Source organism: Budorcas taxicolor, chromosome 6 (genome assembly GCF_023091745.1).
Source record: "Budorcas taxicolor isolate Tak-1 chromosome 6, Takin1.1, whole genome shotgun sequence".
Classification (NCBI taxonomy): domain Eukaryota; kingdom Metazoa; phylum Chordata; class Mammalia; order Artiodactyla; family Bovidae; genus Budorcas; species Budorcas taxicolor.
This window is the reverse complement of record NC_068915.1, coordinates 48,345,458-48,361,400: the sequence shown is the minus strand read 5'-3', so window position 1 is coordinate 48,361,400 and position 15,943 is coordinate 48,345,458.

Genomic DNA, 15,943 nt, shown 5'->3' with positions numbered 1-15,943 from the left:
CTGTATAAAACTTGAAATATTTAATCATATTCTGATCTGAGGAAAATTTGCCAAGCTCATTTTAAAATTATTGACAACATGGACTGTAACAACCATTTGAGTGTATTTATTTACATTAATATCTAAAATAATGGATGTCTTTCTTTGTCATTTTCTTCTGTATGACTCAGAATATATGTATTTTCCATAGATTTATCAGGTGCCTTCTTGTACATATTGATGCCTTTATCCACCGATATCAATTTATTTTATAATTTTTTTTTCAAACTCTCCTTTTCAATTGGCACTGTAGTCAGAGGCAGAGATTCTGGATCCATATCTATCTGTGTGGCAGAGAAATTTAGGTTAGCATCCTAAAGTTAATGGAAAGATTTTCAGTGCAGTGCTCTTTCTCCTAGAAGTTTGTGGCATTCTTTGGTACCTAATGTAATCCAGAAAAGACAAACATTTGTCTGGCTGCTGAGAACTAGAAAAATTCCATTGCCCTCATTCCCCAGAGGGATTCCACAGAGAGCAATGTGACATATCACAATCTTTTCAAAGAAGTGCATTTTGACCCAAGATTATATATGGCACAAAAACATTTTATCTCCTAATACAACACAGCAGGAGGTAAGATTCAGGTTTCCTTCTTCTGTTGAGCTTATCAGTTTTCTGATTTTCATGACTTATACTGATCTTGAAATCTCAGTATTTCCAACCACCTCACACTGCTGGAATAAAGATTAATATAATGCTTTTAAAGATTGCAAGTTGTGGTAATATTTCTTAGATGTGTACATGTGTGATTTAGTGTGGAAATTTTGTGAATCAATCAAAGACAACCTTAATAAAAAATCTATAGATCAGAAAGCGATGAATGTTGCTGATCTTAAAAAATATATATTTAATAGCAAATAGTTGACTAATATTTTATTTTGTCCATATCACTGTCCATTCATCTGTCAGTGGACATTTAAAGTCTATCATACAGAATGAAGTCAGAAAAATAAATGCCATATATTAATGCATACATGTGGAATCTAGAAAATGGTATAGATGAATCTATTTGCAGAGTAGGAAGAGACATGCAGTTATAGAGGATGGGTATGTGGACATGGGAATGGAGAAGAGGGGAAGATGAACGTTGAGATTCGGACTGACATATATACACAGCCACGTTAAAAACAGCTAGTGGGAATATGGTCTATTACACAGGGAGCTCAGCTCAAGGCTCTGTGATGACCCAGAGGGGTGGGATGGAGAGTGGGGTGGAGGGAGGCCCAAGAGGCAGGGGATATATTTATACATACAGCTGATTCACATCATTGTATAGCAGACACTGACACAACACTGGGAAGTAACTATACCTCAATTTAAAAACATTAGCAGGAAATAAATGTGAATTTTAGCTGACAAAGCTACTCCTATTTCAAGAACTTTTCATTTGCTCTTCCATCTGCTTGAGAAGTCCTCTTTCCTCCTTCCAGACCATTCCCAATTTCTGCAGTATCTTGCTTATACTCATCCTCAACCACTCTCTCATCTTCACTTCTAGATCTAGAAATGTTTACTGTTCTCAGTACTTAGTCAGATGCTCAAGGAGAGATTTTCCCCTGACTGCTTACCCTCATTTATATTCTTCATGATATTAAAGCATTTAACTTAAAAGTATATACTATTAGTTATGTATTTATAAAACATAAGTTTCATGAAGGAAGACATATAATCTGTTTTATACACCTTGGGACTATTACTATCTAGAATAATGTCTGGCATATAGTGTTTCTCAATTTTTACTCTTATTGACTAAATGAATGAATTCAAGTTTCTTTGGGCCAGATCTGTCACAAAGAAAAAGATTGGATAATTAAGGAATTAATTATTTTCAACATTATATTGGAATTGGTTTATTATTTTGAATATTTAATCTCTGTAACTAAACACTCGAAAAGAAAGCCCATTTTGCATGCCATCAAACAGAGCTGCATCAGCATAGAATTCTATTATTTACAAGTTAGGTGGACTCAGAAAATAAATCATCCTATGTAGCCCTTAAGTTTTTCATCTGTGTATTAGGAAGAATAATATTTTCATTAATAATTTTTGTGAGGCTTTATCCTTTGACATACCCTTTATTCCTGACCTTATTCTAAACTCAAGATTCTTATGTGCAACTACTTTCTTGAAATTTCCACTTGGATCTTTAATTAGTATCTCAAAACAACATTTACAAAACTGAATTCAGTGCCTTTCCCAATTAGTTTCCCTTCTTATCCTCCCAGGGAAGATCCCCTAGGATCTACAGTCCATTCAGGCTACAGTCCATAGAGTTGCAAAGAGGTGAACACCATTGAAGCAACTTAGCACACACGCATGCACTAACCCTCTCAGCCTCATATATGGTAGCTGCATTTGACCAGTTGCTTCACAACCAAAACCTTGGAGACAACATTGTATAATCTATTCAAATCTCACAATTCATAGTCTTTAAAGTTATCTTTCCTAAAGTTAAATATGTAATCAAAATTCAACTCTTATTTCTCAAAGGCTTTTCCCTGGCTTACAAAAACTTAGACATGTTGTAAACTTACTACCTGTCTACACTACCCTCCATAAATCTCCCCTGCTCCATTCAGTATTCATTGACTTTGTTCCTATGGCTCTCATGTGCTGAATGCATCATTCTTTAGGACTGTTTTCCAGAATAATTTTTCCCAGTTAGCTATAGGTCTAACTCTTTTATTTTTTTCACATATCTGCACAAATGTAATTCCATCAGACATTTTTTGGCAGTCTGCTATGGACTGAAAGTTTATGTCGCTCCAAAACTCATATGCGGGAGGTTTATGGTGTTAATATTTGGAAGTGGGGCCTTTGAGAAGTAATTAGATCCTGAAGGTGGAGTCCCATGATGGGATTAATGTCCTAGTATGAAGAGGAAGCAGAAAAGGAAATGGCAACCCACTCCAGTATTCTTCTCTGGAGAATCTCAGGGACAGAGGAGCCTGGTGGGCTGCTGTCTATGGGATCACACAGAGTCAGACATGACTGAAGCGACTTAGCAGCAGCAGCAGCAGCAGCATGCTCTCCATTTGCCTCATAAGGACATAACAAGAAATGGCCATCTCCATGCCAAGAATTGTCCCTCACCAAGAACCAAATCTACTGGCACCTTGATCTTAAACTTGCCACCCCAGAATTGTGATAAAGAGACATTTTCTGTTTAAGCACCCCCTGTCTATGTTAATTTGTTGTGACAGCCCAAGCCAAGATGCTGTCCTCATCTAAAATAGCATCCCTCCTCATGCCCATCTTTCCTATATCCTGTTTCCTTCTTCAACATAAAACTTAAACTTATATAGTCAATATGAATTTATTATTCACTTACTATTAATTTTCTCCCATTAAAATATGCTCTCCTTGAACTAGAATACTGTTTCATTTACTACTTGGGACAGTAACAAGCACAGAATAGGTACTAAATAATTATTTTTGAATGAGCTAATGAATGAATGAATGACTATTTTTTGCACTTAGAAGGTTCTTAGTAAATGATATACCTTATTAAAATAAATGGTTTCAAACTAAGGGAAATCAAGTTTCTATTTTAAAGTTGTGTCAAATAGAACATCTTTTTTTTTTAAAGAAAAATGATTTTCAAACTAGGTTTTTAACTACACATTATCTTTATAATACATACTGATTTACATGTTTAACATTCTCTGTGGTGAAGCTGATTTAACCCATGGATGAAAACTATCTGTGGTGAACATGAGATATCAGATTACCCAAAACTAATAATATTCTTTCTGTGTTTTTAATCTGAGACTAAGTTTATAATCAACATTCCACAAGAGGACAAATCAATAATAATTGCTTTCTCTTTGGCACTTCTTTGCATTAATGAGACATAAAACTTAAATGGAATTCTCATGATATCTTATCAAAAATATCTACCATAAGCAATCTTTCAAAATTATACTTGATGTAAATATATCCTGATACAAGTGCTTTTTCTAAAAATTCAAATGAGACTCTACCATCTCAGTCATAAGTATGCTATATCTCCCTTATTGTCTTACAATCTCCTTGGAAGATCACAAATAAGATTTTGTAATTTGATTTATCATGAAAACGATTTAGTATAGGCTAAATCTTAAATTTCAGTAATGTCAAAAAATAGCACTTTATCTCTTTTGCGATCTCTATATTTTTTAAACAGTTGAAACTTACAGAAAATTTGTGATTTCATTACTTCTTTGTTTCTCCCTCCTTTTTCTTTTCTTCTTTCTTTCTATGAAGATATCTTTAATACATATGTTCTACATTGATCAGAGTTCCAATTCAAATACAAACAACTAAAGACAAGAATGAACCTTCTTGGAGTAGTATACATTTGTGGATGGATCCCAGATCTTGTTTCAGAAATAAGAATTTGAGAATGTGTTCACATATATCTGATTAAAGCAGTTTTAAATGAAGTAGAAATAACATCAGTGATTCATTTTGAAATGTAAAATGCATTTGTCAGTCTACTAAAATACCAATTATTAGATGGAAGTTTACTTTCAAACATTATTTCAACAAATGTAATTTTATAATGTAGGTATTATATCCTAGAATTATAGGATATCCTAAGTTCAAAATCATATAAATAGCCCTTTAAACCACTAATTTGTAAATGAGAAAAATGATCAGTGTTTTTAGAATTGTTTAATCACAATACTTATGCTAGAATCTAGTTTTCTTGACTCCTAAGCTTGTTGCTTTTCTGTGTTTTTAATTATATTTAAATTGTTAACTTTTATGAACTTCTATACAGTAGGGACTATTTTTATTATTTCTTTATTCTAATTTCTATCAGGAATTATATATACCTTGATGTAAAGTAATACTCAGAAGTATTGACTACATAATTTTATATCTAGATATTTTATATATCTAGTTATTTTATATCTAGTGTTGACTAGATATAAAAGAATCAGTTCAGTTCAGTCACGCAGTTGTGTCCAACTCTTTGCAGCCCCATGGACTGCAGCACACCAGGCTTCCCTGTCCATCACCAACTCCCAGAGGTTTTTCAAACTCATGTCCATTGAGACGGTGATGTCATCCAACTATCTCATCCTCTGTTATCCCCTTCTCCGCCTGTCTTCAATTTTTCCCACCATCAGGGTCTTTTCAAATGAGTCAGTGCTTCCCATCAAGTGGCCAAAGTATTGGAGCTTCAGCTTCAGCATCAGTCCTTCCAATGAATATTCAGAACAGATTTCCTTTAGGATGGACTGGTTGGATCTCCTTGCAGGCCAAGGGACTCTCAAGAGTCTTCTCCAACACCACAGTTCAAAAGCATCAGTTATTCGGTGTCAGCTTTCTTTATAGTCCAACTCTCACATCCATACATGAATATTGTGAAGACCATAACTTTGATTGGATGGACCTTTGTCAGCAAAGTAATGTCTCTGCTTTATAATATGCTGTCTAGGTTGGTCATAGATTTTCTTCCAAGGAGCAAGCATCTTTTAATTTCATGGTTGCAGGCACCCTCTGCAGTGATTTTGGAGTCCAAGAAAATAAAATTTTCTGTCACTGTTTCCATGAAGTGATTGGGCTCGATGCCATGATCTTAGCTTTTTGAATGTTGAGTTTTAAGTCAGCTTTTTCACTCCCCTCTTTTACTTTCATCAAGAGGCTCTTCAGTTCCTCTTCACTTTCTGCCTTAGAGGTGGTGTCATCTGCATATCTGAGTTTATTGATATTTCTCCCTGAAACCTTGATTCCAGCTTGGGCTTTGATAACTAATTTCTTGCTTTACAGTTGTAAATGCCTTGACTATAGATAAATATTATTTCATTTCATAAAGATGAAGAATCCTTTCTTGAGGAAGTTTGCCATGTGAGCAAGGTTCATGGCAGCATAACAATCTGGAAATAATTTTAGTGACAACAGTGACATCTGAAAATGCATACAAATTTAAACTATAGTCTTCAACATGTTTGCATTTAATTTTAGTAGTTGCTCTCCTTGTAAGATTGTTCTACCCAAACCTATTTTTTCTATACATAAAGACATGTTAAGGGTTATTAAATTATTCCTTCTACAATCAAAACATCCATATCTCTCATTATTACAAATATGTGTAAATTATTTTCGTATTTTAAGTTCAAAAGTACCTTTAGAAACTTCCTGACTTTGCCCTCCTGACTGCGACACGAGAGAAGATCTCCTTTCATCATTTTGACAATAGGAATGATTGTGTAAATACTTCTTGAGTGTATTTCACAGGTCAGCAGTCTCACTCCAATATAGATCTACATCTTAGATTAGATTATAATTTGTTTTCTGCTTCACCTTCACCCTGACATGTTATTTCATATAATGAAACAGTAAATCAATAGAATCCTTGTGGGTGGGATTCTGTAAAGAAAATAACCTGTGTTGGCTTAATTACAAACTCATTAAAATAAGAACATGACATTTCCAAAATACTGATCCATTCTTATAAGTCAGATTCCACTGAAAGCTAAGTTTGGGGCTTACTTTCCTAAAAACAATCTTGGTTAAGTAAAACAACGCACAAGAAAAGTCATCACAGATCTGGTTGTACCTAAAGAGCCTACTGATTTTGCTCTCCAAATGAATAGGTACAGTAGCTCACAGATAAGCAATCTGCTCAATTATAACTGGAATTTCTACTTAGTTAAGCACTCTAAAAAAGGGCGAGAGGGAATGTATGGTCTCAGAAAATCTCTTTTTTCTTATGATTGCTGAGTGTTTTGATTATAATCTCAAGGGATAAACAGTAGGCTTATGTCTTATAAAAGAAATTGTGTTTGATGTTCAAGGGTCTTAATATCCACGTATAAAATATAATTCATAATTTAACAATGACTTGCAATACACATTAATTTGCTAATATTTATTATTCTTCTCACTGGTCCCTTATTAATGGGTTGTTGTTGGTTTTTTTTTTTTTTTTTTGACTGACTGTATAAAAATTATTTACAATGTTGCATTAGCTTCAAGGGATTCCCTGGTGGCTCAGACTGTGTACAGCAAAGTAATTTAGTAACACATACATACATCTCAGAGAAGGCAAAGGCACCCCACTTCAGTATTCTTGCCTGGAAAATCCCATGGATGGAGGAGGCTGGTAGCATCTAACATACATCTATTATTTTCCAGATTCTGAAATGCTTGCTTCACATTACCATCAACTTCCTATAGCAGTTGGGGAAAAACCTGGCTTGATAGCCATTATGGTTGCTGTTTGGTCACTAAGCTGTGTCCAAGTCTTTGCTACCTCATAGACTGTCACCCACCAGACTCCTCTATTCATAGGATTTTCCAGGCAAGAATACTGGAGTTGATTGCCTTTTCCTCCTCCAGGGGATCTTCCCAACCCATGGATCAGACCCACATCTTCTGCTTGGTAGACAGATTCTTTACCACTGAGCCACCTAGAAAATTCCCATGTTAGCTATTATTCTCTCACATAAATGGTCTTCCACTCACTAAGTCTGTCTATTCCTTGGAAGCAATGAAAAGAAGCACCTCCAAGGAAATAAAAAAAATGTTCTTTGGATGCTGATGTAATTGTATTGGGTATATTTATGTTCTAGTAGATCAGGGTCAAAGACTTGAATTTGAAATTGCATTGTAATTCTCCCTAACTGGAAAAAAAAAAAAAAAAAAAAGGTTGGAAGAAATGATCTCTGGAATTATTTATCTAAGATTTGAGCTACTCATCCCTACAAAAACTTTGACTTTGAAATACACCTCCCCTCAAGGTCAAGATTCTAAATAATGAAATCTACATTACTTCTCATTACAAGTGAGTATGAGTCAAAAAGAAATATGTCTAAGAAAGCAGGCTTCTCTATAACTTCTTCATAGAAGAAGAAAAAAAAGACAAGTCATTGTGGTGAGATATAACTACTTTTGAGTTTTTATATTATCTGATATATTCCAAATTATTGTGGTTGTTAAAAAATATATCTGGAAATAAGTAAGTATAACACATATACATAAATATACATCAAATATATATAACTATATATTTAAATGAGCTTTCAAGCAGAAATAAATATAAGCAATAATTTCATATTCCTCTTAAAATACTATTTCCTAAAGAGAGGAATAAGGCAGCTGCAGTAAACAGAAGGGGACTTTTAACTCAAGCTTAGCACATTTAGATGTATGCATATATAAAACCAAAATAAATCTATGCATTACCATTTTGGGATATGACATTTTTGAAATGCTGATGTATAAATGAAGACATATAAAATAATTTTTACAACTCTATCTTCCTTTGACTTTAGCTATTGCATATTCTACCAAAATTCTACAATATAGAGTACATTAACTTCTTTATTTCTGTATGATTACATTATAGTCATTTGTTCAAAAATAAAAGATAGACAAATATATGATACTACTTCTATGTGAAGTCTAAAAATGGGTATAAATTAACTTATCTACAAAACAGAAATAGAGTTACAGATGTAGAACACAAACTTAAATCCACCTAGGGGTAAGGAAAGTGGAAGGGATAAACTGAGAGATTGAGATTGACGTATACTCACTACTATTAATCTATATAAACTAGATAACTAATAACGACCTACTGTATAGCATAGGGAACTCTACTCAATACTTTGTAATGGCCTATATGGTAAAAGAATCTAAGAAAAATTGAATGTGTATGCATGAAAGTGAAAAGTGAAAGTATTGATCCCTTAGCTGTGTCTAACTCTTTGCGACCCTACAGAGAATAGCCTGTCAGGCTCCCGTGTTCGCGGAATTCTCAGCACAAGAATACTGCTGTGCGTAACCATGCCCTTCTTCAGGCATCTTCCAGACCCAGGGATCAAACCCAAGTTTCCTGAATTGCAGGCAGAATTTTTACCATCTGAACCACTAGTATGTATGTGTGTGTCTATTTGCTTCAGTCACGTCTGACTCTCGGCGACCTTATGGACTGTAATCCACCCGTGGATTTCCTCTGTCCGTGGAATTTTCCAGGTAAGAGTATTGGAGTGGGTTGTCTATGTCCTTCTCCAGGGGATCTTCCTGGCCCATGAATGGAACCGTAACTCTAACCTCTCCTGCATTGGCAGGTGGATTTTTTTAACCACTAGCACCACCTGGGAAGCCCTAACTAGCATGCATATGCATAACTAATTCACTTTGCTATACACTTGATACTAACACATTTTGTAAATCAACTATACTCCAATAAGAATTTTTTTAAGCACAAAACAAACAAAAAAACCTTTTTAAATACAATCTCTTTTAAAATACAGTGACCTGGAGGGTCACCTGAATGTACATGATCCCTTCTATATCAAGATACTGCTTTGCTGAAGTGGCTTTTGGAGGAAAAAAACTTAGAAATTCCATTTAATGATGAACATGTTTACACTTCAGAAACATTAAATAAAACCAATGCTACGTTTTAATTTAAGGGGCAAAGTTACACTTCCAAGGTTCAAAGGAAGGTCTGATATTTAAATAGAATGAGCAGTTTGATATGTTGCATTACTTTTACTTTCCATTCTGAGATAAAATTCCTTAAGATCTTCTGGTTATATTTACTCCATTCCTAAAGGGTTTTTAAACATTTTACATGTAAAAATTTTGCTAGCCACTCTGTATTTTAGTACCTTCATCCTTAAACTCTTAACTATTTAGTCATTACACTTAAATTTTGCCAATATTAATTGGAAACATTACATCAATATTTTACCCTTTACTATGGTCTGATTGTGTCCTTACAAGATTTATATGTTGCATCCTAACCCTAAAGGGGATGGTAATAGGAGGTGCTGCTTTGGGAGTTAATTAAGTCACGAGGGTCGAGCCATCATGAAGGCGATTAGTGTTCTCAAAGAGTCCTCAGAGAGCTCCCAAGCTCCTTCCAATACATAAGAACACAGAAGTAGGCAGTCTCCAGCTCAGGAGAGGGCCTTGACCAGAATGTAACCACGCACAATGATCTTGGACTTCCAACCTTCCAAACTGGGAGAAATAAATGTCTGTTTATAAACGACCCAGTGTGTGGTGCTTTAGTATGGTATAAAGCAGGCTAAATAGACTAAGATACATATCTAGACATAAAAATGTAGTGAATATATATATGTAAAATATCTAGCACAATTCCTGGCATATATTTAGAATAATATAAAATGTTTGGGGTGTGTATGTGTGTGTGTGTTTGTGTGCTTATATCTGTGTGTTAGTGTATAGGGGCACATGCAGAGTTAATTCAGGAATAAACATATATTTGGATAAAAATAAATTTGTAAAATGTTTAGCTATAAATAAATTTCTAAAGATTGTATTTTTCCCCAAAACCATGTGGAGATTTGATTGAATAATATGTTAATTTTGTTCCTTTTTGTCCTTTCACAATTTATGTTGTTCATTGTTTAGTTGCTAAGTCAAGTCATGTTCCTTGAAACCTCATGGACTGCAGCATGCCAGGCTTACCTGCCCATAACTTATACCAAGTAATTATTTGTATGGAAATACCAATCATGTTGGATAACATGCAGATCTTAATGGAATTTGTGAACCCACTTAATTTATATTCCCTTGGCGTCTACAAGACTTCTTAGTGGTCATGAAGGAGTTATGGAGGAATCACTCAAATCCAGTATGAGTCATTTAGACAACAGTTTTCAGAATCACACCTAACCAAAAAATGTACAGTTCTATTGGGGATCATGTATTATCCTGATTTGTTTTGAATTCTTTATGTATATCTTATCATGTTATAATTTACCTTCAACTTGTTTCCCAGATAAGTGATGTTTACTTTCTTTCTCTTTGAAGGAAAATTCATATAGCTTCTCTTAGATATATTTCCAGTAAAACATTTCTCAGAGCTTACCAGCTCTCAACTTGATAAAGATTTCCATCATTAAACAGATTGTAATGTTATAAACAAATTTCTACATTAATAGTTTGCCTACCAAAATACCAGTGACAAAGTTTGAAGATGCGAGTCCACATCTGTTTGAGTCTATTTCTTTGGCATATTAAATATAGTTTTATTTAGATCACAGTTCATAGAAGACACTCAAAAGGCTCAATATTTTTGCTAAAAACACAAATGCTTAAGATGGAGGTATTCTTACATAAGACTAACAATTTTCATACAGATTATGATAAAGGATCCAGATGGCTTTTGTCCTTATTGTTTTTCTACCCCAATCACAATGTCTTAGAAGAGTACTGTATATTCAGTAGACAGTTAATAAAAAATTAACTAGGATTCTTATCAGCTGTATGGAGACTTTATAGCATGAATAAAAATAGAAATACAAACAACAAGTGACGTTTTAAAGCTAAATGACGTTTATATGTTTTGGATCAATGTTTTCTCCCTTCGTGTAATGTACTTGATATAATATTTAAGAAAATATAAAATACTGTGTACTGATCACAGAGCCTTTATATTTCCTCTGGTCATTTCTTTGCAACTGAATGGTATTCTTTGAAGCTGAGATCCAATTATCATCATTTGAGGAAAGATTTTCTCTACCAATTTAATATAAATTTTTTTAGCAGTCTACATGATACATGAAGGGAATATAACTATGTCCTTATTTGGTGTTAAATTATCTACTTCATGTAATAAGCAAATGTTGAAAATGAGGAGAGGATGTTCTGTACAATTTTTCTCAAATGACACAGATTGGATGTCCAGTAATTGGCTCCAGATTTGATTTCTGGTCAATTACTCACATTTGAGACCACATTTTATGTATCGAGTTTAGCCTCTCTTTCTTGAGCTTTTCCCATTTAATAAGCACTTTCTATTTATGTAATGCCTATATCTGAAAAATTTAATATAACTCAGATTTCTCATTAATTCTGATGATATAACTGTGAGTTAGATGAGTATGCCTTTGCAATGATGGAAACTGAGGTAGAAATAGTTGGAGTGGCTCTCATACAATCTCACCATCTCTCATTTGTAAAGATCAGCCTTCAAGGAGGAATTGTCACCTCATATTCATTCAACACTGGTAGGTCACCATATTCAATAGTTTCCATAGTGACTGTCTCAAATTTTTATATTTTGAAGCTCATTAGCTGAGAGAGATGCTTCAGTTTTTGCTACTGCATGTACATCTGGCAAGAAAAATCTCTGCACTCAGTAAAACAGGAGTGAGGAAAAAGAGTTATTAATCCATTATATCAGGTTGTGGCACAGTTGGTCCTCAACAGAGGTCTAGTTTCTAAATGTCTCAGACCATAATATATGCCAGCAACAAAGCTCAGGATCTTGATCTAATAGTGAGGTCCTTGAAATCTGAAGAATGGCATTTCAATTTTCAATATAATCACTAAAATAAAGGCTTCGAGCATTTGATGGGAAGCAGCAAGATGAAAATGAAGCCCTTACAACTGTATATTTCTCAGTCCATTATTTTTCCAAATACAAAATGAAAATAATAAACACAAAGTCTCGGATATTACTGTTCAATAATCACTCTGAAAAGAGGAAAGCAGGCATCTATACTGAAATGTGTCCCCCTAGAGAAACCTCCTTTTTAAAGAGAGATATTTAATGTGAAATGATGCACCGAAGGAAATGTTAGCAAAAGTAGGAATGATGCCAAGCTTAACCAAACAGTAGGAACTAAACTGATCATTAAATGATATTAAAGAGTTGATATGGAAACACAGCATGTCAATTCCAGTTGTTAATCTGTAGCAGAGCCTGACTTCCCAATACTTGCTTTAAGATTCTATTGTTTTGAAGAGTCATTTCTGAGATTCCTTTCATACATTATAACTTTTGCCTTCTCTAGAGAAGTTTACATTTGAACCAAGTTACTAATTATAGTATTAAAATACTATCCTTAAATTTTATATTTTTAGAAAATAAAAAGTACTAGCATACCTAATGAATTGTTAAAACTGAATGTATTATATGTATTTAATAATACCACAGTTAGAATAATTTAGTAATATTATTTGAATAAAACAGAAAAAAGTGCTCATAGCACATATTTATCATACTCTTCAAGAAAGAGATAAAGGAAACCACCTACAATATAGTCAGGAAAAAGGAAAGTAAGCATCACGGTTTACAGTTAGAGATGTAGCACAGGCCAGTGTTGGCTCCCTGCAATGAAATGTGCACGTCTTTGAAATATGTGAAATAATACAAGCAGAAATGATAGATGGAAGAGAGTTTCTGCTTGAAACAATGCATAGAATGGATTATCTAAATCACCTTCTGTGAAAGCATGCTGTAGCTGTTGTTCTGTTTGTAAAAGCAAGAGGAGAAAATCAATATATAGTAACAGAATATATTTTTAATAGTTTAGTTTTTTCTGGTTTGTTTTTCCAAAAATGTTTTTGCAACGTGACAAATTGAACTTGTGGAACTTGTGTCTATACTGATACTGTTGAGATCTTAACATTTTGGTTTTTTCAAGTACAAAATCAGCTGGATACAATATGTCAGGGTTTTCTAGATAATTACTGCCTCAGAAATACTGAGGGTACTTGGTAAATTTCAGATTCCAGACATCATTAAAGATCTACTACTCAGCACCTTTTGCTACTATAACAAATTAACCACAAAATTTGTTAAAACAAAATTCTGGAGGTAGAGTCTGAAAAATAGGTCTCGCTGAGCTAACGTCAAGGTGTGAGCAGGGCTCTTTCTGTTCTGGAAGCTCTAGGAACAACCTGTTGTCTTGTCTTCTCCAGCTTCAAAGCTAGTAGGGTCGCATCTTCAAATCTTTCTCTTTCTGATACTAAAGTCACATGATCTTTTTTGATTTTGATCTCCAGTTGCCTTCTTTTAAGGACACTCGCAGCACTCGAGGCCTGCTGAAATTCATGGCATCGCAAAGAGTCAGACACGACTGAATGACTGAACTGAACTGAAGGACACTCGTGATTATATTAAGTCCACCAGGATAATATAGGATACGCTTGATGTCTCAAGTCCTTAATTTACTCACATGTGGTATATATTTATTATGTAAGGTAATATATGTAAGGTTTTAGAGATTAAGACTTCAACATCTTTAGGGCCATTTTTCTGTTTACCAGGTCAAATTTTGGTAGAACTAGATAATCTTACTTAGCAATTAAATTCTGTATTCAGCAACGTTTTTGTTAGTACATACAACAATTTATTTATTGATTCATCTATATAATCATTAATTTATTCATTATTAACAAGCATTTGTTTCATACCTGCTGGATGTGAACCACAGAGTCGTCCATGAAGACACAACATGAATTTAAAAAGAAATGTCTACCCTCACTTCATGGAGCTTAATTGTTCAATTTTTTTAAACTGAATTCGTGTATTTATTGCCTAATATATGCATGGTGTGGTCCACTTACAAATAATTAGACATGTTCATGTAGTAGACAGAGTATGTATGTATTGTTTTCATTGAAATTACAGTTATTATTTCAGAAGTGGTTTGTAAGAGAGCATAGACAGCCATAGGAATATAACATAAATTTGCAAAGTAAAAAACAAAAAAAAAAAAATGAAGTCTGTGAAACTACAACCTAAGGAGATACACTTAGCAATTGACATAGTACAAGGGTGTCAATAACATCAAATTTAGCCCACTAGAAGAATAAGAAGCTCTTTTCTCTCAGCACCCAATGGAGACTGATTTAAAAATGTGTATTTTATGCATGTTCCTCACCTCTTTTGATAAAATAAAAGTGCTAAAAGTGGTCACCTGGGGGTGGTTTTTACTTTACTTTTTATTCTCTTTTCTGAGAAGAAACATGTTGTATAACTTCTATTGCACATAGAATAGCATAATAGACATTTTGCTATTTGAATTCCTAGCCAAGTGATTCCATTAAAGGATGTTCAATTAAAGGATGTGTTTTCTATAATTATCATATAAGAACTGACAGAAAAGTTCCTCTACTTTAAAAATGTTCAAAGTTAGGCAACAATCTGTTAATGCCACATGATCAGTAAAAATTAGCAAGTTTCTGAAAGTAAGCAATAGCTCTCATTCTCCATTGGCAGGTTTTTCTGAAATCAAGCTCCAGGAATTCTCATTTGTCTCAGGATCACTCTGTTTCTCTAAGCTTCTGTCTTCCCTGATGCTCCCACCTGTTTTTTTGTTTGTTCATTTGCTTGTTTTTACCATAGCTTCTGTCCACTCTTCCTCCCCTGGGATAGCAGCAGAGATGTTTTGGGTACGAGTGCAGCCCCACATCACATGAGAAATTCTCACTTCTGTTTTCTCTTCAGTTACTCCCTGATTTGAAGCTGTTTCCTAGGTATTTATGTATCCTTTTGAGTTTGCTTCCTGCTTTGAACTTTCCCTGAGCTTTCTGTTTCTTCAAATGTCTCTACTGTGCTTTTGATTTTCTTAACAATGTGATGAAAAAAACCTGATGAGATGATCTGAGTTGTGTTGATATGTACAACTGGCTTTATATGATTCCACTTTCAGAAAACATGTTTAATAGGAGCCATCGATACTAAAAGCCTCTCAATCACCTGTCCATTAGTATATTCAGGATGCTGAGCCATGCTAAGTCAATTCAGTCATGTCCAATTCTGTGCAACCTAGTGGACTGTAACCCTCCAGGCTCCTCTGAACATGGAATTTTCCAGGCAAGAATACTGGAGTGGTTTGTCATGTCTTTCTCCAGGGGATCTTCCAGATCCAGGGGCGGAACCTGCGTCTCTTAAGTCTCATGCATTGGCAGGTGATCTCTTTATTGCTAGAGTCATCAAAAGTAAAACATGATGTATCTGTCTGAAGAATACATTTCAGTTCATTTTAAGTGAATGAAAGCACTGCTTTTGTTTTATTCAATAGAATATACAATTTATGTTGGATTCTTTATGTTGGAGCCAAGTCTCCAATATATTTTGTCCTTGTGATAGTTCATTTCAGGTTCACAGAGATCTAGAACCCTACAGAAAATATAGTTA